The sequence below is a fragment of the Ovis aries genome, chromosome 18 (assembly GCF_016772045.2).
Source record: "Ovis aries strain OAR_USU_Benz2616 breed Rambouillet chromosome 18, ARS-UI_Ramb_v3.0, whole genome shotgun sequence".
Classification (NCBI taxonomy): domain Eukaryota; kingdom Metazoa; phylum Chordata; class Mammalia; order Artiodactyla; family Bovidae; genus Ovis; species Ovis aries.
This window is the reverse complement of record NC_056071.1, coordinates 8,885,945-8,909,667: the sequence shown is the minus strand read 5'-3', so window position 1 is coordinate 8,909,667 and position 23,723 is coordinate 8,885,945. Positions and strand designations below refer to the sequence as shown.

Genomic DNA, 23,723 nt, shown 5'->3' with positions numbered 1-23,723 from the left:
TGTTTCCCCCCCTATATCATGGTGATATTTAAAATATTTTTCAAGTAAATTTTTATGTTCCTCCGACGGAGAGGTGAATCAAGAGAATCTGAAGGTCATCGAGATGTATTATCTTTATTTTGCCTATTTGCATTCATCAATCTATCTGGTCTTTCATCTGCTAGGCAGGAGAGTTCTCAGCAGTTAGTGTTGCAATGGGAGCTATTCATGTCAATCGACTGGTTCAAGTCCAGGAGATGTCCAGAGAATAGTTTGTGAGACTTGAAATCATAAGTCTTTACTTAGAATTTATTGCCTAGGCATTAGTGCCTTTCTCTTGGGGAAAAAAAAAAAAAGAAACACATGTGTTCATGTTCAGATAAAAGTTAGATCACCATTATCCATCCTACGGGAATCTACCTCCTGAACTACAAATCAAAATGCTGACAAAGTTTTCTGTGCCACTGCTGAGTGTAAAAGGATGTATGTGAAGTATAGGTAACAAAATGAAATGATGGAATTTCAGAATAGTATGGTGACTAACAGAGTCGTGTCTTAATTCCTCTATCCATGAGATTTTCTAGGCGAGAGTATTGGAGTGGGGTTCCATTGCCTTCTCCAAATTAGAATCAGAACTACCAAAGCATACGGCCCTCATAGGTGACTCATTTTAATGCAGAAATGGTGACCTCCAATATCTGCATTATCAAGATCTTTAGTTTCTTGATAAGAAGTCTGTATCTTATTTTGGATCCAGCGTTACACATTGTGTAGTCCTGGGAACACACAGGCAGGGCTGACATTCAGCAGTGTGCCCCAGTATGGCTAAAGCAATGATTTAGCTACCATCTATTCTGTCAGTGCCCATTCCTTACTCGATGGTAAATATATTGTAATATCCTTTCTCTCTCTCTTTCTTTCCTTATCACAGAGATATTTTATTTTATTTTAGAGCACCTATTTTCACAAAAGGGAATGGGATACATTGTAGAAGGGAGATAAGACTGTGTATTTTTGCATAGTGACACAATGTATTTCTTCTATATTTTATAGGAAGGTGATAAAATACACACCCACATACGTATATATATGCATGTATACATACATTAATATGTGTATACATATATGTATGTTATGTGCCTCTATTTACTCTCCACAGCATATGTATGCATATACATCGCATGCATATGTACATGTTTATGTAAACGTACATATTATGTATCAACTCCCTATAAAATATAGAAGAAACATATTGAGTAGCTGTGTAAAAATATATGGCGTTATCTCCCATCTGCAGTGTATAGTGTTTGATTCCCTCTAGGGAAACTGTGCTCTAAAATAAACCATTCACCTTTTTTTTTTTTTAATTTTATTTTTACTTTATTTTACTTTACAATACTGTATCGGTTTTGCCTTTGTTTTTATAAGTGTGCACCAATAACAAAAACATAAAGTTGGAGGCCCAATCACACTTCAAGATGTCATTCCGCGCAATTTAAATCCCCTCTGCCAACTTGCACAGCTGTGACTTAAGGAGTTTCCCAGTCGTTTACTGAGAATTCTGGATTGTGTACTAAGATGTGGATGGGACAGAGAGTGGAGAGTTATGGGCAGGCATTAGGAAGAGGACATGAATGGAAAGCAAGTGGCGGCAGCTTTGAAGTGCCAGCGTGGGTGCCATGAAGGAAGCCCTTAGCCTTGGTAGGAAAGCAAGAAGAGCGATCAGCGTTAGGATCAGACAGAGCTGAGTCTCAGCTCACCAGTTCATGAACCTTCTTGATCTTTATACTGTCCCCACAACACTGCTTCACAATTTTACTATATTGTTTTTCTAATAAGCAGTTTTCCTGCTCTCAACTAGAAATAGACAATATCAGGGTTCTTGTCAAACCCTTAGCACATCCTCTCCTCAACCCATGCTATAATTTGTAGACCAAATAAAAACCATTAGATGAGACCTTCCTCAAAACCCACAATCTCCTTGTAGCCATTCTCCCCGTCTCCTATTGTGATGGAAGGGCTGTGTCTTCTTTTGGGGTCTGAGCTTTTCAAATAGGCTCTAGTTCTTAGCCCCTTCTGACTCCCCAGGGATCTTCTCCAGAAATGTTGGAATAACGCTCTTTTATCCACTGATCTTTACCATAGATCTAAACAGAACAACACTGATAGGATTCACACTGAGGAATCTTACCACTAGGTGACAAAATGCTTGGCTGGCTATTGATTGATCTGTTCCAAAGAGCTTAAATCAGTTATATCACCAACAGACACGAGTTCCTTTTCTTCACAGTCTTGCCCAAAGTTAACATTTTCAAACTTCTTAGTGTTTTCCAATCTGATGGGAGTAAAAATAGATCTTATTGGATTTTAATTTTATCTCTCTAGTTATCAAAGGGATTGAGAATATTTCATATATTGTCCATTCATATGTCTTTCTCTATGAATTGCTTGCCCAAATATTTTGCCCAATTTCATATAAGGTGTTTTCTTTCTTCTTTAGAATATTACTTTCCCAGAGATCCATCCAAAAGGAAATAGTTCAAGAGATGCATTTTCATTGAATAAAATAAAATATGTGATATCAACTTGGACTTGACCACTGGATATTTTTATTCTCTGAGAGGATAATAACAAAAAAGACTAAAGTTCATCACTGGACATAAGAGTATTTGGGATCTCATTAAACAACAAGTTGGACATTGAGAAAGCTTTTCTTTCAGCATAACAGCACTAGAGGGGTGGCCTTTCTCACGGTGGTCTTCTAGTCTGGAGAGCAGCCTGATATAACAATGGAGAGAGCCTTGGCTGTGTCCAGGGAAGATACTCTGAAAGGCCTGAATCCAGCCATTACTTATTTTGACTTCTCTCACTGATTACAGAATGAGGCTGCCATCCAGACCTTACTGGCTCTTCCAAACACATGTGTGCAGGTGGCCTGCAATCTCAAATGCTCCTCTATAAATAAAATTTGTTAGGGGATTAAGTGATCACCTGTCCATCTTGAAAAGAGCAGATTGGACCCCTGAGCCTGACCACTGGAAGATCTGAGAGATGTCCCTGGCATCTGCTTGTTCATGGAAGCTGTCTGTTCTAGATCTGTCTTTGTACCTCTAGAGATTTCTGACTTTTTTTTTTTTTTTTTTTTTTTACAAAATACACAGTCCATAGGCAATGCAATGTATTAGATTATATAGGGGATAATAAAGCATTCATGTTTTCCTCTCTCACCAGATAGAAAACAGATGTGTTTCTGAAGCAGCTTAGAAAGTGAAGGTGTAAGGAAGGAAAAACCACATTTTGCAGCCAAGAAAATGAAAGAACTATATTTTCAGGCTAGGGTCATAATGTGAATACGGGCTCACCTCCACACCTGGGTAAGGCCATTTGTCTACTTAAAAAGAGGAAAAAATGAATGGTCCATTTGAGTTTCAGTTATCTGTATGTAATATTTGTGTTCACACTGAGATGAACCTATGAATTAATGATAATAATAATGAAGCCAAAAGTTCTTCAATAGATTGAAGTCTCATCTTACGGAGTGCCTCTGAGATCAGTGTCCTCTGCTGTGGATATTATAGATCACATTACAGTGGGAAATTGAATTAATTTCTTTGAGTTGCAGTCTCCTGATGTGTAATATGGGAATGCTGCCATTCTGTTTGAGCCCAAGTACTTGAGTTAGAACTGAAATAAGAAAAAGTACAATCTTATACTATCATTTTTGCAATAAAAAATCACGAAGACTCAGTGTAGTTTTTGCATTTCCCATGGTTATACAGTTGATGAGTGAATTCAGATTCAACCTAGACCTTAAGCCTAGTAATATTTCTGTTATTATACTTTACTTCCCCTCTTGGTACAGTGAAGTTTGATGATCCACTGAGGCAAGGGTATGAAAGTGTTTTTTAAAAAAGCAAAACTAAACCTACAGTCAGTTATGTGACTTACTGTACAAATTCTTAAAGAGAGAGAGAGGAAGGGGAAGGTGAGAAAAAGGGAGTATTCAGCCTATGTCAATCAATTAAAAATAAATTGCATGTCAAATTATTATTATAGGTGCCCATGGTCCAGGGAAGGTGTTCCCAAATTCAGGAATTTTGACATTTTGAGTTTAGTAAATCTTTTTATGGGATGCCTGGTGCATTGCTTCTGTTAGGTCCATACCATTTCTGTCCTTTATTGAGCTTATCTTTGCATGAAATATTTCCTTGGGATCTCTGATTTTCTTAAAGAGATTTCTAGTCTTTCCCATTCTATTGTTTTCCTCTATTTCTTTGCACTGATCGCTGAGGAAGGCTTTCTTATCTCTCCTTGCTATTCTTTGGAACTCTGCATTCAGATGCTTATATCTTTCCTTTTCTTCTTTGCCTTTAGTGTCTCTTCTTTTCTCAGCTATTTGTAAGGCCTCCTCAGACAGCCATTTCGCCTTTTTGCATTTCTTTTTCTCAGGGATGGTCTTGATCACTGCCTCCTGAACAATGTCACGAACCTCTGTCCATCATTCTTCAGACACTCTATCACATCGAATCCCTTGCATCTATTTGTCACTTCCACTGTATAATTGTAAGGGATTTGATTTAGGTCATATCTAAATGGTCTAGTGGTTTTCCCTGCTTTCTTCAATTTTAGTCCAATTTTTGCAATAATTTGAATTTTATATAGAATTTTGTATAGAAGAACTATCAAAAATGATCTACTGACCCAGATAACCATGATGGTGTGATCACTCACCTAGAACCAAACATCCTGGAATGCAAAGTCAACTGGGTGCTTTGAAGAATCACTATGACCAAAGCTAGTGAAGGTGATGGAATTCCAACTGAGATAACTCAAATCCTAAAAGAGGATGCTGTGAAAGTGCTGCACTCAATATGTCATCAAATTTAGAAAACTCAGCAATAGCTACAAGATGGGAAAAGGTCACTTTTCATTCCAATCCCAAAGAAAGTCAGTTCCAAAGAATGTTCAAATTACTGCACAACTGCACTAATCTCATATGCTAGCAAGTTCATTTCAGTAGTTCCGTTGTGTCCAATTATTTGTGAGCCCATGAACTGCAGTACTCCAGGCTTCCTTGTCCATCAAAAACTCCTGAAGTTTACTCAAACTCATGTCCATAGAGTCAGTGAGGCCATCCAGCCATCTCATCCTCTATTGTCCCCTTCTCTTCCTGCCTTTAATCTTTCCCAGCATCAGGGTCTTTTCAAGTGAGACAGTTCTTTGCATCAGGTGGCCAAATTATTGGAGTTTCAGCTTCAGCATCAGTCCTTCCAATAAATATTCAGGATTGATCTCCTTTAGGATGGACTGATTGGATCCCCTTGAAGTCCAAAGGACTCTCAAGAGTCTTTTCCAAAACCATAGTTCAAAAGCATCAGTTCTTCAGCGCTCAGCTTTCTTTATAGTCCAACTCTCACATCCATACATGACTACTGGAAAAACTAAAGCTTTGTTAGATGGGCCTTTGTTGGCAAATTAATGTCTCTGCTTTTTAACATGCTGTCTAGGTTGGTCATAGCTTTTCTTTTAAGGATCAAGCATCTTTTAATTTCATGGCTGCAGTCACCATCTGCAGTGAATTTGGAACCAAAAAAAAAAAATAAAGTCTTTCACTGTTTCCATTGTTTCCCCATCTATTTGCCATGAAGTGATGGGACTGGATGCCATGATCTTAGTTTTCTGAATTTTGAGTTATAAGCCAACTTTTTCACTCTCTTTCACTTTCATCAAGAGGCTCTTTAGTTCTTCACTTTCTGTCATAAAGATGGTGTCATCTGCATATCTGACGTTATTGATGTTTCTCCCAGCAGTCTTGATTCCAGCTTGTGCTTCATCCTGCCCAGCATTTCTCATGATGACTCTGCATGGAAGTTAAATAAGCAGGGTGACAATATAAAGCCTTGACATACTCCTTTCCCAATTTGGAACCAGTCTGTTGTTCCATGTTCAGTTCTAACTATTGCTTCTTGACCTGCATATAAATTTCTCAGAAGGCAGGTCAGGTGGTCTGGTATTCCCATCTCTTTAAGAATTTTCCAGTTTGGCGTTATCCACACAGTCACAGACTTTGATGTTGTCAATAAACAGAAGTAGATCTTTTTCTGTAACTATCTTGTTTTTTGATGATCCATCAGATGTTGGCAATTTGACCTCTGGTTCCTCCTCCTTTTCTAAATCCAATTTGGACATCTAGAAGTTCATGTACTGTTGAAGCCTGACTTGGAGAATTTTGAGCATTACTTTGCTAGCATGTGAGATGAGTGCAATTGTGCGGTAGTTTGAACATTCTTTGGCATTGCCTTTCTTTGGGATTGAAATGAAAACTGACATTTTCCAGTCCTGTGGCCACTGCTGAGTTTTCCAAATTTGCTGGCATATTGAGTGTAGCACTTTCACAGCATCATCTTTTAGGATTTGAATTATCTCAGCCTGAATTCCATCATCTCCTAGCTTTGTTCCTAGGGATGCTTCCTAAGGCCAATTTGACTTCACATTCCAGGATGTCTGCTTCTAGGTGAGTGATACACCACCATGGTTATCTGGTTCATGAAGATCTTTTTTGCATAGTTTTTCTGTGTATTCTTGCCACCTCTTCTTAACATCTTCTGCTTCTGTTAGGTCCATACCATTTCTGTCCTTTATTGAGCCCATCTTTGCATGAAATATTCCCTTGATAGCTCTAATTTTCTTGAAGAGATCTCTAGTCTTTCCATTCTATTGTTTTCCTCTATTTCTTTGCATTAATCCCTTAAGAAGGCTTTCTTTTCTATCCTTGCTATTCTTTGGAATTCTGCATTCAAATGGGTATATCTTTCCTCTTCACCTTTGCCTTTTGTGTCTTTTCTTTTCTCAGCTTTTTGTAAGGCCTTGTCAGACAACCATTTTGCCGTTTTATATTTCTCTTTCTCGGGGATGGTCTTGATCACTGCCTCCTGTTCAATGTCACGAACCTCTGTCCATAGTCCTTCACTCACTCTATCTGATCTAATCCCTTGAATCTATTTGTCACTTCCACTGGAGCAAAATTCAGACTTAAATTCAAGAAAGTAGGGAAAACCACTAGATCATTCAGATATGACCTAAATCAAATCCCTTATGGTAGCAAAGTAACACTCAAAATTCTTTGAGCAAGGCTTCAACAGTATGTGAATCAATAACTTCCAGATGTACAAGCTGGATTTAGAATAGGCAGAGCAACCAGAGATCAAATTGCCTCACTGAAAAAGCAAGAGAGTTCCGGAAAAACTTCTACTGTTGCTTTATTGACTACACTAAAGCTTTTGACTGTGCGGATCACATCAAACTGTGGAAAATTCTTCAAGATACGGGATTGCCAAACCACCTTACCTGCCTCCTGAGAAATCTGTATGCAGTTTAAGAAGCAACAGTTAGAACTGGACATGGAACAACAGACTGGTTTCCAAAATGGGAAAGAAGTACGTCAAGCCTGTATATTGTCACCCTGCTTATTTAACTTATATGCAGAGTACATCATGAGAAATGCCAGGCTGGATGAAGCACAAGCTGGAATGAAGATTGTCAAGAGAATTATCAGTAAACTCAGATATGCAGATGACACCACCCTTATGGCAGAAAGCAAAGAAGACTAAAGAGGCTCTTGATGAAAGAGAGGAGAGTGAAAAAGTTGGTTTAAAACTCAACATTCAAAAAACTAAGATCACAGCATCTGGTCCCATCACTTCATGGCAAATAGATGGAAATAGTGGCAGACTTTTTTTTCATGGGCTCCAAAATCACTGCATTTGGTCACTACAGCCATGGAATTAAAAGATGCTTGCTCCTTGGATGAAAATTATGACTAAGCTAGACAGCATATTAAAAAGCAGAGACATTACTTTGCCAGCAAAGGTCCATCTAGTCAAAGCTACGGTTTTTCCAGTAGCCACATATGTGAGAGTTGGACCTTAAAGAAAGCTGAGCACCGAAGAATTGATGCTTTTGAACTGTAGTGTTGGAGAAGACTCTTGAGAGTCCCTTAGACTACAAGGAGATCCAACCAGTCCATCCTAAAGGAAATCAGCCCTAATATTCATTGGAAGGGCTGGTGCTGAAACTGAAACTCTAATACTTTGGCCATCCGATGTGAAAAACTGTCTCATTGGAAAAGACCCTGGTGCTGGGAAAGATTGAAGGCAGGAGGAGAAGGGGACGACAGAGGATGAGATGGTTGGATGGCATCACTGACGTGATGGGCATGAATCTGAGCAAGTTCCAGGAGTTGTGATGTTCAGGGAAGCCTGGTGTGCTGCAGTGCATGAGGTCACAAAGAATTGGATGTGAATGAGAGACTGAACTGAACTGAATTTGTGCATTGCATGATGTTTAGCGGCATTCCTTGCCTCTACCCACTAGCTTCTAGTAGCAACCCCCACCCTTTCCCAGTTATGACAGGGTGACCAAAAAGGTCTCCACATATTGTGAATCTCCACCACTGCCGGGAGCCAGCATGAGGAATCCCGCCCATGGCAAAGGTCATGAGGAAGGAAGCCCGACAAAACGCAAAGGCATGATCTGGCTTCAGGGGTTCCCCCTGGGTTTTCCTGAACATCTACCCCCCAAAACCAGAATCTGCCTACTTTACTGCTTTATGCTCTAACCTACACCTCTGACTTTATGGGGGCTGTCCCCCACCTCTCCTGGAGGAGGAGTTAACCTACAGCTTCAGTTAATAAAAATTCCTGGGTGTGACAAGGGTGTCTCAGGTCAAACCTCTCTGCTGGCAGACTAGCTTGTGTGACAGGATTATCCACACTCTTGCTACTATGTACATGATTGTTTACAACCTCTCAACCATAAACAGCACAGAGAGTTTGGAGTATTTTGAAAGCCTTAGTTAGCATTGGGTTTTTCTAAAGATAAAAATCATGTTGGTGGAGGATTTTTCATTTGTTGAGCCAATATTTGCTGCTAAATCTCCATATTCCCTGCCCTTATAATGAATATAACTAGCATATAGGAGAAATAAGTATTAACCTTTAAGATTAATCATGTTAAACCTTAGGCTAAGTAAATTCCTTTCTTAATTGTAACCCACTACACCGTCACCCTATAGGAATGCAACTTTATCTGGTACCTTCGGAGGGTGGTGACTGGTTTAAGAAAAATCATCCCTGGAAAATAAGTTTTTTGGTTGACTGACCGTTATCAGAAAGAAAGGATCATAAAATGCCAGCAGGCCTCATGGCCAGAAGATGATGTAAAACCCCTAAGACCTTTTTTTGTATACATTTATATGAAACACCTGATTTTGATAAAGGTCAGGACTGCTGACCCCCGCATGACTTTAAAATTTCCATTTGTCTGTATGTGTAACAAAAGGTATATAAGCAAACCTAAAAATAAAGAAATTGGATCAGTTTCTGGAAAGACTGATTCCCCTGTGTCGTTCTTTCTTGTTCTCCATTTTTCTGGCTGAATTCCCATCTGGAGCGTGGGTGCTCGCCAAGCCTGCTAATTTTGCCCTGGCTTTTAAGTTCCACATGAGAAGGAGCCCAAGGTGGGGCACCTTCCAATATTCAAGTGGGCGCCGGTGGCCTACGTAGGTGGTGCAAGCTTCTTGTCTTGAAGCTTTATTGGTATCCCACGTAAACCAAGGTATTCAGCCTCTTTTTCTCCAATAATATTCCTACTACACTATTTCTTTCTAATTTCCCTCTATATCCTCAATTAAGCAATTAATTCCTAGGATGCTGACTCTGTCCCCACTTCGAATTACCCTGGATCCACTGGGGCTGGACCCTGGCACACCACCACAACAGTCAGTTGAGAATTACTGATGCAGGATACGGTTTTTGGACTCTTGTTCTCTAAATAGTATGTACAGGGTAGGATAGAAAGGTAGGTTAAGACCTGCGGTAAAATATGGCTCTGCTAAATACACAAGCTGGGGAATTTAGTACTGAACATATTATGGAAGGCTTTATGTGGGACACCAAAGAGCTCTGTCTGTGTTTTTGTCTTTAGATTTTCATTGCATGTTGTTGTTCTTTAGTTTCTATGTCCTGTCTCACTCTGTGACCCCTTGGTCTGCAGCATGCCAGGCTTTCCCGTCCTTCCCTATCTCCTGAAGCTTGCTCAAACTCACATCCATCAAATTGGTGATGTTATCTGACCATTTCATCCTCTACACCCCCTTCTCCTTTTGCCTCAATCTTTCCCAGCATCAGGGTCTTTCCAGTGAGTCAGCTCTTCGCATCAGGTGGCCAAAGTGTTGGAGCTTCAGCTTCAGCATCAGTCCTTCCAATGAATATTCAGGACTGATCTCCTTTAGGATGGACTGGTTAGATCTCCGTGCTGTCCAAGGGACTCTCAAGAGACTTCTCCAGCACCACAAGTCAAAAGCATTAATTCTTTGGCACCTAGCCTTCTTTATGGTCCAGGTTTCACATCCATACATGACTGCTGGAAAAATCATAGCTTTGGCTATATGGACCTTTGTCAGCAAAGTGATGTCTCTGCTTTTTAAGATTTGTCAGAGCTTTCTTTCCAAGGAGGAAGCATTTTTAATTGCATGGCTGCAGTCCTCATCTGCAGCTATTATGCAGCCCAAGAAAATAAAATCTGTCACTATTGCTACCTTTTCCCCTTTTATTTGTTATATAATGATGGGACCGGATGCCAAGATCATATTTTTTTGAATGCTGAGTTTTAAGCCAGCTTTTTCATTCTCCTCTTTGCTTATCTTAGCTCCACTTTACTTTCTATCATTAGAGCGATATCATCTGCATGAGATTGTTCATATTTCTCCTGGAAGTCTTGTTTCCAGGTTGTGCTTCATCCAGCCTGACATTTCACATGATGTACTCTGCTTAAAAGTTAAATAAGCCGAGTGACAACACACAGTCTCATTGTACTCCTTTCCCAATTTTGAGCCAGTCCATTGTTCCATGTCTGATTCTAACCGTTGCTTCCTGACCGCGTTCAGGTTTCTCACGCAGGTAAAGTCTAGCATTACCGTCTGTTAAAGAACTTTCCAGTTTGTTGTGATCCACACAGTCAAATGTTTTAGCATAGTCAATGAGCGGAAGTAGATGTTTTTCTGGAGTTCCCTTGCTTTCTCTGTGATCCAAGGAACGTTGGCAGTAAGATCTCTTGTTTCTCTGCCCTTTCTAAATCTAGTTTGTAAATCTGAAAATTCTCAGTTCATGTACTGCTGAAGCCAAGCCTGAAGGGTTTTGAGCTCAGATGGTAAATAGTCTCCCTGCAGTGAGGGAGACCTAGGTTAGATCCCTGGGTTGGGAAGATCCATTGGAGTAGGAAACAGCAATCCATGCAAGTATTGCCAGTATTCTTGCCTGGAAAAATCCCATGGATGGAGGAGCCAGGCAGGCTACAGTCCAAGGGCTCGCAAAGAGTTGGACACTACTGAGTGACTTCACTTTCAATTTACTAGTGAATGAAATGAGTGTAATTGCACAGTAGTTTGAACATTCTTTGGAATTGCACTTCTTTGAAACTGAAATGAAAACTGATATTTTTCTGCAGAGGCCACTGCTGAGTTTTTCAAATTTCCTGGCATATTGAGTGCAGCACTTTAACAGCATCATGTTTTAAGATTTGAAATAGCTCAGCTGGAATTCCATCACCTCTACTACCTTTGTTGGTGGTAATGCTTCCTAAGACCCACTTGAGTTCACATTCCAGGATGTCTGGCTCTAGGTGAGTAATCACAAATTCATGGTTATCTGGCTCATTAAGAACCTTTTCAGTATAGTTCTTCTGTGTAATCATGTATGAATAATAATTAACTAACTAATTAGATTAATTGACCATATGTGTGTGGGTTTATTTCTGGGCTCTCTACTCAATTCTATTGTAGTATAGTATGAAATCTGGGAAAATAATACCCCCAATTTTGTTCTTTTTCCTCAGGATTGCTTTGTAATTCTGGTTTTTGTTGCAATTCTGTATAAAATTGGTGATTATTTTATTATTGTTTTGTGAAGTATATCATGAGTATTTTGATAGGGATTGTATTAAATCTACAGATTGCTTTGGGTAGTAAAGACATCTTAAGAATGTTAATTCTTCACATCCAAGAATACCTTCCTATTTCTTTGAATCACCTTAAAATTCCTTTATCAATATTTTATAGGTTTCAGAGTTTAGGATTCTTCCTTCCTGGTTTAGATTTTTTCTGGGTGTCTTAGATTTTTCCTTTTCCTAATGTGATTATAAATAGAATTGTTTCTTTAATTTCTCTTTCTGATACTTCATTATCATCTTAATGAAAAACAATAGATTTCTGTATATTAATCTTGTATTTTGCAACTTTCCTGAATTCATTGATTTGTTCTAATAGTTTTTTGGTGCAGACCTCTGGGTTTTCTATATACAGTATCATGTTCTCTGCAAATAGTGACAATTTTACTTCTTCTTTTCCAAACTGGATGCTATTTCTTTCTTTTCCTTGTCTGATTGCTATGAATAAGATTTCCAATACCATGATATATCGAAAGTGGTAAGACTGGGAAGCCTTGTCTTGTTTCTCATTTTAGAGGAAAATTTTTCAGTTTTTCACTGTTAAGTATGGTGGTAGCTGTGGGTTTGTAATAAATGGTCATTATTATGTTTAGCTATGTCCCCTTTATACCAACTTTAGTGAGAATTTTATCATAAAGGTATATTGAATTATGTCAACTGCATTTTCTGTATTTATTGAGAGGATCATGAAGCTTTATTCTTTTTGTTAATGGGGTGTATCACTTTGATTGACTTGCATACATTGAAAAATTATTGCACTCTTGTAATAAATCCCTCCTGTCCAAGATATATGAGCCTTTTCATACCTTGTTGAAATCAGTTCATTAACATTTTGTTCAAGATTTTTGCATCTATAGTCATCAGAGATATTGGCCTGGCATTTTTTTGCAATATCTTTTTCTGGTGTTGATAGTGGTGGTCCTATAGAATAAATTTTGGAGTATCCCCGCATCTTCAAATATTTTTAATATTTTGAGAAGGATAGGCAACAGCTCTTCTTGATATTTTTGCTGAAATTGTCCTGTGAATCCATCCCTTTTTTGTTGTTGTTGTTAATTCAGTTTCATTAGTAGCAATTCATCTGTTCCAATTATCTAGTTCTTGCTGATCCCATCTTGGAAGATTGTACGCTTCTATCCATTTCTTCCACATTGTCCATTTTGTTGGCATGTAACTGTTTTATTCTGTTATAATATTTTATAACTCTAGATATTGGTTGTTATTTTTCCTTTTTCATTTTCTATTTTATTTGTGCCCTCTCTCTTTTCTTTCTTAATGAGCCTTGCTGAAAGTTTATCAGTTTCATTTATATTTTAAAAAGATGACTCGGTTTCATTGGCCTTTTATATGTTTTCTTTGGTCTTTATTTCCTCTCTTAACTTTATTGTTTCCTTCCTTCCGTTGACTTTGATCCTTGTTCTTTTTCTAATTCTTTTAAGTTGTGGTCTAGGTTGTTTGCTTGAGGTTTTTCTAGTTCCTTGAGGTAGGTTTCTCTCTCTGTATGCGTCTCTCTTGGAAATGCTTTTGCAGTATCCTATAGAGTTTGGAAAGTTGCATTTTATTTTCATTTGTGTCATGGTATTTTTATATTTTGTTTGATTTCTTCATTGACACGTTGGTTTTCTAGTAGCATGTTGTTTACTCTCAATGGTTTTTTGTTTTCCCCATTCTTCTTTATGCAATTATTTTTTAGTTTGATACTGTTTTAGTTAGGGAAAAAAGTTTGAGATAATTTCTTTCCTCTTAAATTTGTTGAGGATTGTTTTGTGTCTTAGTGTGCGATCTATTCCAGAGAATATTCTATGTGCACTTTAAGAGAACATGCATTCTGCTGGTTTTGGCTAGAGTGTCATGTGAATATTTAGTAAGTTCAACTACTTTAATGTGTCATTTAAAACCACCATTTCCTTACTGATTATTCGTATGGATGATCTGCCCTTTACTGTAAGAAAGGTGTTAAAATCCCCTACTATTATTATATTATTGGTAATCTCTCCCTTTTTGCATTTTAATATTTGCTTTATATACTTAGATGGTTCTGCATTAGGTACATGTATATGTTGCTGCTGCTGCTGCTGCATTGCTTCAGTCGTGTCTGACTCTGTGTGACCCCATAGACAGCAGCCCACCAGGCTCCCCCATCCCTCGGATTCTCCAGGCAAGAACACTGGAGTGGGTTGCCATTTCCTTCTCCGATGCAGGAAAGTGGAAAGTGAAAAGTGAAAGTGAAGTTGCTCAGTCGTGCCCGGCTCTTTGCAACCCCGTGGACTGCAGCCCACCAGGCTCCTCTGTCCATGGGATTTTCCAGGCAAGAGATGCTAATGGATATTATATCTTTCTGTGCTTGTGTTCTCAGTTGCCCAGGCGTGTCTAACTCTGTCTCTCCCTATTGCCTGTAGCCAGCCAGGCTCCCCTGTCCATCGGATTCTCCAGATAAGAACCCCTTCGCCAGGGGACCTTTCTGACACAGGGACCAAACCTGTGTTTCCTGCATCGGCAAGTAATTCTTTATCATGGCCTTCTTTGTCATTGCTATATAGTCTATTTATTTTAAAGTTTAATCTTTATGAGTATTGCTACCCCCACTTTATTGTTGTTTCTATTTACATAAAATGTATTTTTACATATTCTTACTTTCTGTCTATGCATGTCATTGGATCTGAACTGAATGTCTTATAAAGCAGTGTATATATGAGTCTTGTTCTTTTATCCAATTGTCACCTTATGTCTTTTGATTGAAGCATTTAATGCAGTAGTATTGTACTTATTGCCTTTTTGTTACTTGTTTTCTGGCTTTTCTGTAGTTTTGCTCTGTCCATTTTTTTTCTTTCTTTTCATCTTTTCACTTGTGGTTTGATGGTTTTGTTTAGTAGTATGTCTTTGTTCCTTTCTTTCCTAGTTTTTGCATATCTATTGTAGGTTTTTGACTTATGTTTACCAGACAGTCATTTACATTCCAACACGTTTTGAAGAATCTACCTTTTTACCCTCCTCACTCACATTTTGTGTTCTTTGATGTCATGTTTGGCATTCTCATGTTTATCCCTTAATCATTTATTGTTCAGAGAAGGCAATGGCACCCCTCTCCAGTACTCCTGCCTGGAAAATCCCATGGACGGAGGAGCCTGGTAGGCTGCAGTCCACGGGGTCGCGAAGAGTCGGACACGACTGAGCAACTTCACTTTCACTTTTCACTTCCATGCATTGGAGAAGGAAATGGCAACCCACTGCAGTGTTCTTGCCTGGAGAATCCCAGGGATGGAGGAGCCTGGTGGGCTGCCGTCTATGGGGTTGCACAGAGTCGGACACGACTGAAGCGACTTAGCAGCAGCAGTATTTATTGTTACTATAGTTTATTTTTATAATTTTGTCCTTTAATCTTTATATGAACTTATTTAAGTGATTGGCCCACAGCCTTTACTGTATATCTGTCTTTGTGTATGTGTGTTAGTCACTCAGTTGTGACCGATCTTTTTTGACCCCATGGACATATTTGCCTTTACTAGTGGGATTTTTCCTTTTTATAAGGTCTTACTTCTTGTCGTATTATTCTCTTTTCCTCTTAGAAAATACTCTTTAAGACTTCGTTTAAGGTCCCCTTAGCATTGATGAGCGCTTGTAATTCTTACTTGTTTGAGATGTTTATCTTTCCTTTAAGTTTGAATGGCAACCTTGCGGAGTAGAATATCCCAGGTTATAGGTTTTTCTATTTCAGCACTTTTAAATATATCATGCCACTCCCTTCTGGTTCTGAAAGAAAAATCAGCTGATAGTCTTATGGGAATTCCCTTGTGTGTGACTGTTTTTCTCTTGCTGCCTTTGAAATACTCTCGTTGTCTTTAACTTTTGCTATTTTAATATATTATGCCTTGTTGGACTCTCTTTCATCCCTGTATCTGGATTTCTGTTGCCTTCTTCAGGTTCTGGATGTGATCAGCCATGATTTCATCAAATCTATTTCTGACCATTTTCTCTCTCTCCCTCTCTTTTTTTCTGGAACCCCTATAATTTGAATATTAGTATGGAAATCCTTGGTGACTCAGTGGTAAAGAATCCACCTGCCAATGCAGGAGATGTAGGTTTGATCCTGGAGTTAGGAAGATCCTCTGGAGAAGGAAATGGCAGCCCACTCCAGTATGCTTGCCTGGTGAATTCCATGGACAGAGGAGCCTTGCAGGCTAAAATCCTTGGGATCACGAAAAGTCAGACACAACTCGGTGACTAAACAGCAATGCTAGATGTGTGTCAGAGGTCCCCGCAACTGCTCTCATTTTTAAAGTTTGCTTTTACTTTCGCTTTCCCGGTTGCTTTCCATCATTCTATCTTCCAGGTCACTCACTATGCATTCTTCTGTATCGCCTAGTTGCCTGTTAATTCTTTCTAGTGTATATTTTATTCCAGTTATTTCACTCTTCAGTGCTGACTTGCTGTTTTCAAATTTCTTGATAAAATTCTGTTTTCATATATTCTTATCCCAATTTCAGATAGCATTCTTATTACTAATGCTTTGAGCTCTTCATCTGGAAACTTATCTCTACTCCATTCATTGTTTGTCAAGTGTTTTTCTTGTTCTTTGTTGGAAAGAAATTCCTCTTTCTTCTCATTTCTTTAACTTCCTCCCTCTCTATGAAATTAGATGAAATAGTTAGCTGTTTTGACAGCCTTCACTGCCTATCCCTAGGCAGTGTCCCTATGTGTTCCTGGGCTGGCTTTGGTTGGGGACCTGAATCTGATACGTACACAGGTTACATCTCCCCCAGGATATGCCGGCACCTAGCGCACTGGTAAGAAGTGAAGCTGGAGATAGAGGGGCTAGAATCAGAGCCAAGTGTGAGCTGGGGCTTCTCCCAGGCTCAGCGGTCATCACTGCTGTAATTTGGGTGTGGTCAGGTCCCAAGCTGCTGGATCCGAAGCCCTGAAGTGTGGTTCCAAGCTGATTTAATTGCCTCTATGGTTGTGCTCTCTACCCCCCGGCAATGGCTGTTTGCCCCAGAGGGGATCAGTGCTAGAGCAAGTGGAGACACAGTGGGCACCTTGTGCGGAACATACACTGGGATGGTCCCAGGAAAACAGAGTTCCTGTCATCTCTGTGAGTGCAGCAGTGGGAACCTTTAGCCCAGTAAGATGTAGTGACAGGTCTTAGCAGGTCTATCCCCGCTAAGTATGCGCTATCCTCAGCAACAGCAGCCCTCACCCTCGTGGGGAGCTCTTCCAGAGCTAGAGGGGCAGGGATGCCCACTGTGATGTTCATGGGAGACTGGCCAAGGCCCGGGGCAGCTTTGTCTACTCCCTCCACCTTCGGAAGAGGAGTAAGGAAGCCTGTGGGCACCCTCTTCACGAGCAGAGTTCAGGTTTCTTACAATCTACTCTAAGTCCCACTGGTTTTCAAACCAATCAAGGCAACTCATAGTCCTGTTGTCAGACCCTGGGATTGTGGTGCCTCATATACGGCTTGAACCTCTCACTCCCCAGGGAGGACCTCCAAGCCCATGATAGCCCCTTCCTTTTCTGTGCCCCCTGCTAGGAGCTTGGGTCCCAAACTGACTGCTTCTCTCCCCCTCCTACCCTACGTGGCATGGATCTTTCTTTACAACCTTGGTTGTAGATGTACTTTTCTGCCAGTCTTCTGTTTGTTTTCAGTGAGAATTGCTACACAAGTACATGTTTTTTTGATGTGTTAATAGGGGGAGGTGAGCTCCGTGTTTTCCTACTCTGCCATCTTAATCTCTTCCCTCCTCCACTTCCTTTTACTAGACACGAACCTGATGCCTGGGAAACTGGAAAGACTCATCCCCCCAAGTCAGCCCCTTCTGAGCCCAGTTTTGTTGACGTGCAGTGGTGAGATGCAGTCTTACCAGAGGAAGCCCCCTCTTGGATAATTTGCCATTTTTTTTTTCTCCAAAAAACTAAAGACACAGTTGGATTACAACTCACGTTGCTTTATGTAACAGGATTCTGCTTTGTTTGTCCAAGTTGGCAAAGTTTCTCTGTGAGGACTGGGGAATCTCTGCAGCTTCAGCAGGAGGCCTGCTGTCAGAGGGAGGGTGGTAGGCAAGAGCCGCTGGTCGTCAGCCTGTGAGAATGCCTTCAGGTGGCCACTGCATCCTAAACACAGCCCTGGGAGAGCTGACATCTCCTGGAAGGGCTGCCAAAATATTCCCACACAAATATGTGGGAGTCTTTATTAAGTAGCTTACAGTTTCTGCTTCAGCAAATTCAGCCCACCGCTGAGAAGATACCCATCATGCCTTTAAAGTGATGCAAAAAGGTTAGCCAGAGAAGAGAATGTTTTGGGGAATCTTCATTCCAGGGGAGAAGTCAACCTCTTCTGCAACCCCTATCTCAACTGGGAAACAAAGCTGGGAGAAACAGGTAGTTGCGAGTCTGTGTGTGTGTGTGTGTGTGTGTGTGTGTGTGTGTGTGTGTGTGTGTGTGTGTGAATCCACATTCAACATATAATGCTGTTTTTTAGCAATACTAATTTCCTTGATTTAGGAAGGAAAATCTAAATAGAATTAGCTTGTCAACATGAAAGCATTACTGGTTATAATTTATTTTAGAATTTCAAAAGTATTTGGGATAAGAAGTCATCCTTGGCCAATAATTTGCAATATTTTGTACCCAGTTAATGACCTTTTACATATGGACTTGAGCAAAGTCCATGAGTACAATATATTTCCAGTGTCCCAATGGGTCAGGCCTAATTGATATCATTAGAGCTCCAGTCCTTTCTCATATGCCCTTGGAGATGTCTGTGTTACCAAGAAAGCTGCTTTTGATTTATTTTGCTTTTCTTCTTCATTCTTTACCTCTTTTCTTTTTTCCTTTCTCAAGTTCTGCTCAAAGGGCAAACTTGTGAAGGTTAAAAACCCACAATCCAACTGCAGGGTTGGAACATTCTGGCTTGCAAATCTGTTTCTAAAGTCGGGACATCTAACGAGATGCCCTTGGCATGTCTAACGGGTAGTGAGGGAATTTTTTTTTTAAGGGGGCTGTATATGTGTAAGATACACTAAAACATTTCAGTCAGTTCTCAGATGTTTCTCGTTCCTGTTGGAAGAAAAGTATCTTCTGGCTCCAGCTGCAAAAAACTTGAGGTCTCTAAATGATCTTATAAAACTTTTCTCTATTAAGGTTCAAATTCTATGTCCCTTAGCTCTGATATAAGTTTTCATCCTCAGTCAAACTCATAATGAAACTTTTATAGTGATTGGTAAAGTCTTTAGGTTTAACTTATTTTTATTCAAGCTAAAACAATCTGGTAAGTATGTTCAAATTGATTGTGGTAAGTAAACTTATGTGTTTTAGATTATTTTCAAATTTCTCCATCTGTCAAGAAGAGGGATTCTGAAAGCCATCAGCCAGAGATCATGAATTTCAGTGGATTCTGGCAGTAACCAATGTTCAATCATACCATTTAATAGTACAGAGTCAATTAGTGCATTTATTTCTAACAAATAGATTGCACTGAAATATTAAATGCATCATTTTGATGTTTGATTAAAGTAGATATGTGAAAAATATGCCATTCATTAGAATGTTATCCTTGAGATATTTTTGGGTACTTCTTATCTTTATAGAGTTCAAGATAAATTACAGAACACTTTCACAAGCTTTTACTTAATTGATGCTCGATCTATGTAACATATGCAGAGAATTCCTGTGTTAAATAAATAAATGGAGACTGATAATTACTGATAATTAAAGAGGCCAAAAAGTTTGCCTAGCTCCACACAGTTGAGCAAGAATAGAGACTAATGTTCATTCTGCATTAGCAGTCTGTTTTTTGGAGGTATACCAAACTCATAATGTGGCTTGCAAAACTGCAGTTTGTACAGGTCAGCTGCCCAGCCAAGGCTTTGTGTATATTGTTTCATGTTTTGCTAAATTAAACTACTACGATAAGTTTCATTTGTGTGTTTCTTTCTTTTTTTTTTTTCTAGTCTTCTCTGACATTCTCCTCACTGCCTGAAGTATTCTTAATATATTAATATGTGTGTTATGGGGGGAAATAATTTTATTTTTACATTCCCTAGTTAGCAAACAGTGCTCTTTACTGTAGGACTTCTCGAGGCCTTTAATATGCTAATAAATGTTGCGAATATTCCAAAGGCCTGCAGACTATGAAGAGTTTGTCTAACTTAAATAATCTTGGGAGGTAAGTTATTTGCCCAAGATCATGCAGCTTAATTAGTGATTCCACTCTGCCGGCCTCTGGGTTCTCAGTTCAGAATCTAGGCCGTGCCATATTGACTCTTATTTCTCCAGCAGTCATCTGTCCGTGCACTTTGCTCAAAATATTGTTTGAAAGTCAGGCAATCATAGTAAGAAGATGGCATTGAAAAGGAATTGAGATGCTGTAAAGAAATAGAGTTGCTTCCCAGCTTCCGTACCAGTTGGTAATTGAAAGTGAGAGCCTTCTGAAGAGAGAGGGCTTAAGAACATATCTTCAGCTTGACAGCAACTTCTTCAGATGCAGGGGATTAAGTGTTCTCCAAATCAGTAGCAATGACCGGCTCTAATTTTTCACAAACACAGCATTATTCCATATAAAATAACATAATCTACAAGGTTAAAACAGAAAGAGACAAGCATACAACAATATCCTGTTCTCAAAGGGAAAAATTTTCTTTCACAACAGATATTTTAGGGAATATTTGTACCGAAGTCTTATAAATTGGCAGAGTCTGACCATTTATACATTTCAAGAGAAAGTAAATGAGAGAAATATTTAACACAGCAAGTGATCACAGAGAAGAAAATGTTACCTTCAAACTCGCTATCCCTGACACTTTGGGGTTCCTGGGCTGAAGAACCTAGCCCACTTTATGCAAATTAGAAAAAGATACATCTCCTGGGCTGAAACAACCTTGCAGATAAGGCATCTCTTCTTCCAGGAGAGCCCAGCCCTCTTTAGGGCTGAGAGCTTGGTGAGCTGAACTCAGGCTGGATTCTAGCCCCACCTCCTCCTTAGCTGGGTGCCAAAGTGCAGTAAACTGCCCAACAGAGGCGCAAGGAGCACTTTCTACAAGGACTCACTCCTCTTTCTTCTGCTTCTTTCAAACTATGTGTCATGCTCAGGCAGCGAACATAGCACGATTAGGGACCATTACCACCTAATCCATTTTTATGGGCAAGGAGTGAGTGTTCCATAGACCCCCCCACCCACCTTGGGTGCAGATCATATAGCTATAAATTTCTCTGGGAGCTTCCAATTTCTTTGCTATGATGCTACATTCCCCCTCTACCCCATCGATCCTGTTCTCTGGAATTCTCTTTCTTATTCATCAGCCTTCCCTCTCTCCAAGCTCGCTTTTGGCATAGGCACTCTGACTCTCATAACCCTGCACATATGCAAGGTACAAAGAACTCCCTGGCCACGATCAACAATAAATTAATCAATCTCAGAGGCAGCATTGAATTACCACAGTTTTATTCCCACCATCATTCTCCCTCGCTTTTATCCTTCCTCTCAAAGAGTAAAGAATCTTGATATTGTTGGGAAAACAGATGAATGGGTTCAGTTAGCAGAGATATAATACTCGTGGTATTTCTTTGGGAGATCTGAGGGCTAAAGTGCAAAGGAGCCCCTCTTTTAGGTCAAGGAGTGGCACATGGGCTATTTGCTTTAAAAGGTATTGTGAGAATTAATCAAAATGAAACACAGGTTTGCATTCTCTTGGGGAGAGGTTAGATCCAAAATGAGGTCCACCTGAGACTAAATCTTTATTTGGTTGCAGACTGCACGGGAATGGACCAGACGCTTCATCTTGCCGCTGTTTCCTAAACTGAAAAATGGGATCGGGAGCGCCCCCCACTGGCTTTGCTGTGGAACGAAACCGACACCGAGTCTAGCGGGAGGATGTTGGCTTCCTGGCCTGGCTCGCTCTCTCCCCTCTTGCTTCTCTCCGGCGTTTCCCTTGTTTTGACCTTCCCTCTTGCCAGTGGCATCTCTCATCTTCGTCTGCCTTCTCTTCTCTCTGTTCTCCCACCTTCCCAAAAGAAGGTGTTATCTTTTTTCGACCTTGTTCTTTACAGGATTTTCTTTTGCAGGATGATGTCACAGCCTTTCCCCTCCTGTGAAGAGAACCATTTTGATCAAGACAAAACCACCATGGGATCCCAGGAAAGGTCACCTGGAGCTGCCTTGTGTGGAACCAGCCCCACAAAGAGACCGCCCTTCATGAAGCACTTTTGAATTGAAAAGAACGTTTCTATTCATCACGGCATCTTTCCCACATAACAAGGAGGAAGTTGAAAGGCTCACACCTGAACTCAAGGAGCATCACACTCTACATATTTTCCTTCACTGTAACCCTAGAACAGTGAGCTATTCCTCGAAAAAGGCTTTCATGGCCATTTCAAGAGAAATGCCTTGCAACTGATTAAGAAACTGACCCAGACATAAAGCAAGGGATGAGCTTTCATGGGTGATTTCCCCCCTGGGGTTACTGTCCCTGGGTCAGTGAGAAGCCATTTATGTTTAATAACTTTATACTGATTAAGAGAAAATAACATTCTACCCCATCCACCCCCATCTCCATTCAATCCTCCTTAGGACCAATTCAGACCTTGCAGGTGAACAAATTTTGTGTTTTTTCATAGCATTAAAAGGTTTTCCTTTTCTCGCAATTAAAAATGTGTATACCATAGATTGAATATCTGGACTTCATTATGTAGATCTGTGAGAGGAATGAGACTGCGTCAACGTTGAATTGGAAGGGAATACTATTTTTCATTCCTGTTTCTACCTCTGTCCTAGTTTCTTTTCTCTTTCTGCCCTAGACTCATCTTTCATCTTGGCCCCACCAGATACTCTGAATTATGGTAAACCCATCTGACAAAGCTCTGGCAAAGCACAACTGCCTTTCCAAGAATTAACATCTTCCTATGAGCTTCTATGTCATTTCAGAGTTAAATTGGCAACTCCCAGCATTTTTACTCAAAAGCTGTTGATTTAAATGTATTTATAGAGCAAAAATTAAAACTATCCACTGTCAGATGGTCACAGGTACATACACACACTTAGACACCTCAACAACCTATGCTGACCTGTCGATAGAGATGGCTGCTTTATTTTACGAGTCCTCAATACATTAAAAGGGCTCTACACAAAGAAATAATGACTGTCAGAATTATAATAATTAGTACCTGTTAAAGGAAAGGAAAAAAAAAAAAGACACTGCTACCTTGTAACAACTTACTGAAATCAGCATGACCAATTTTCCAAGACTCAGTGCTGAGAAAAAAATCCCACCCTAGATTGATAGGGTGTGGTTGTCACGGTTACTCTTGCCAGCCCAGTGATATTGACAAATGGCTTTTAGATTTCCTATAAGAAGGAAACAATCTTCTCTGGGATTCCTAAAGGGAGATAAGCTAGAAAGTAGACTCTCCCAGATTTTAATAATTTACTTCCTAGGTTGGAGGTCTGAATTTCCTTTTCTAGTTTAATTTGGTTGTTTGATTCTGTTTTTGAATTCTGAGTAAAATGCACTCATCTGTCAGGATTAAGGTATATTCTTTCTCTTTCTGTGTAGATGTTCATTTCAGTCCATCCCTGAAGGCTGCAAACTTTAATTCTCTAATATGTTTACTATGATGTAGGTATCCTTTCATTTTTCACTTACAGAAAACAGTATTCAGTATTTTATTTGCAAATGTAGAGAATGATTTAACGGAGAAGCCAGGCTTGATTCCCTAGTCTCTACTTTTGTTCTCCCTTTTGGTTCACAATGAGG

General features: G+C 39.7%; 1 long non-coding RNA gene across 1 annotated transcript; it reads left to right on the top strand.

The window, feature by feature from the left end:
- The first annotated feature begins 17,995 nt into the window (after window positions 1-17,995).
- Window positions 17,996-22,634, top strand: LOC121817149 (uncharacterized). Its single transcript, XR_006056951.1, has 2 exons — window positions 17,996-18,354; window positions 21,723-22,634. It is a non-coding gene; the product is annotated as an uncharacterized LOC121817149 (long non-coding RNA).
- The last annotated feature ends 1,089 nt before the right edge of the window (window positions 22,635-23,723 follow it).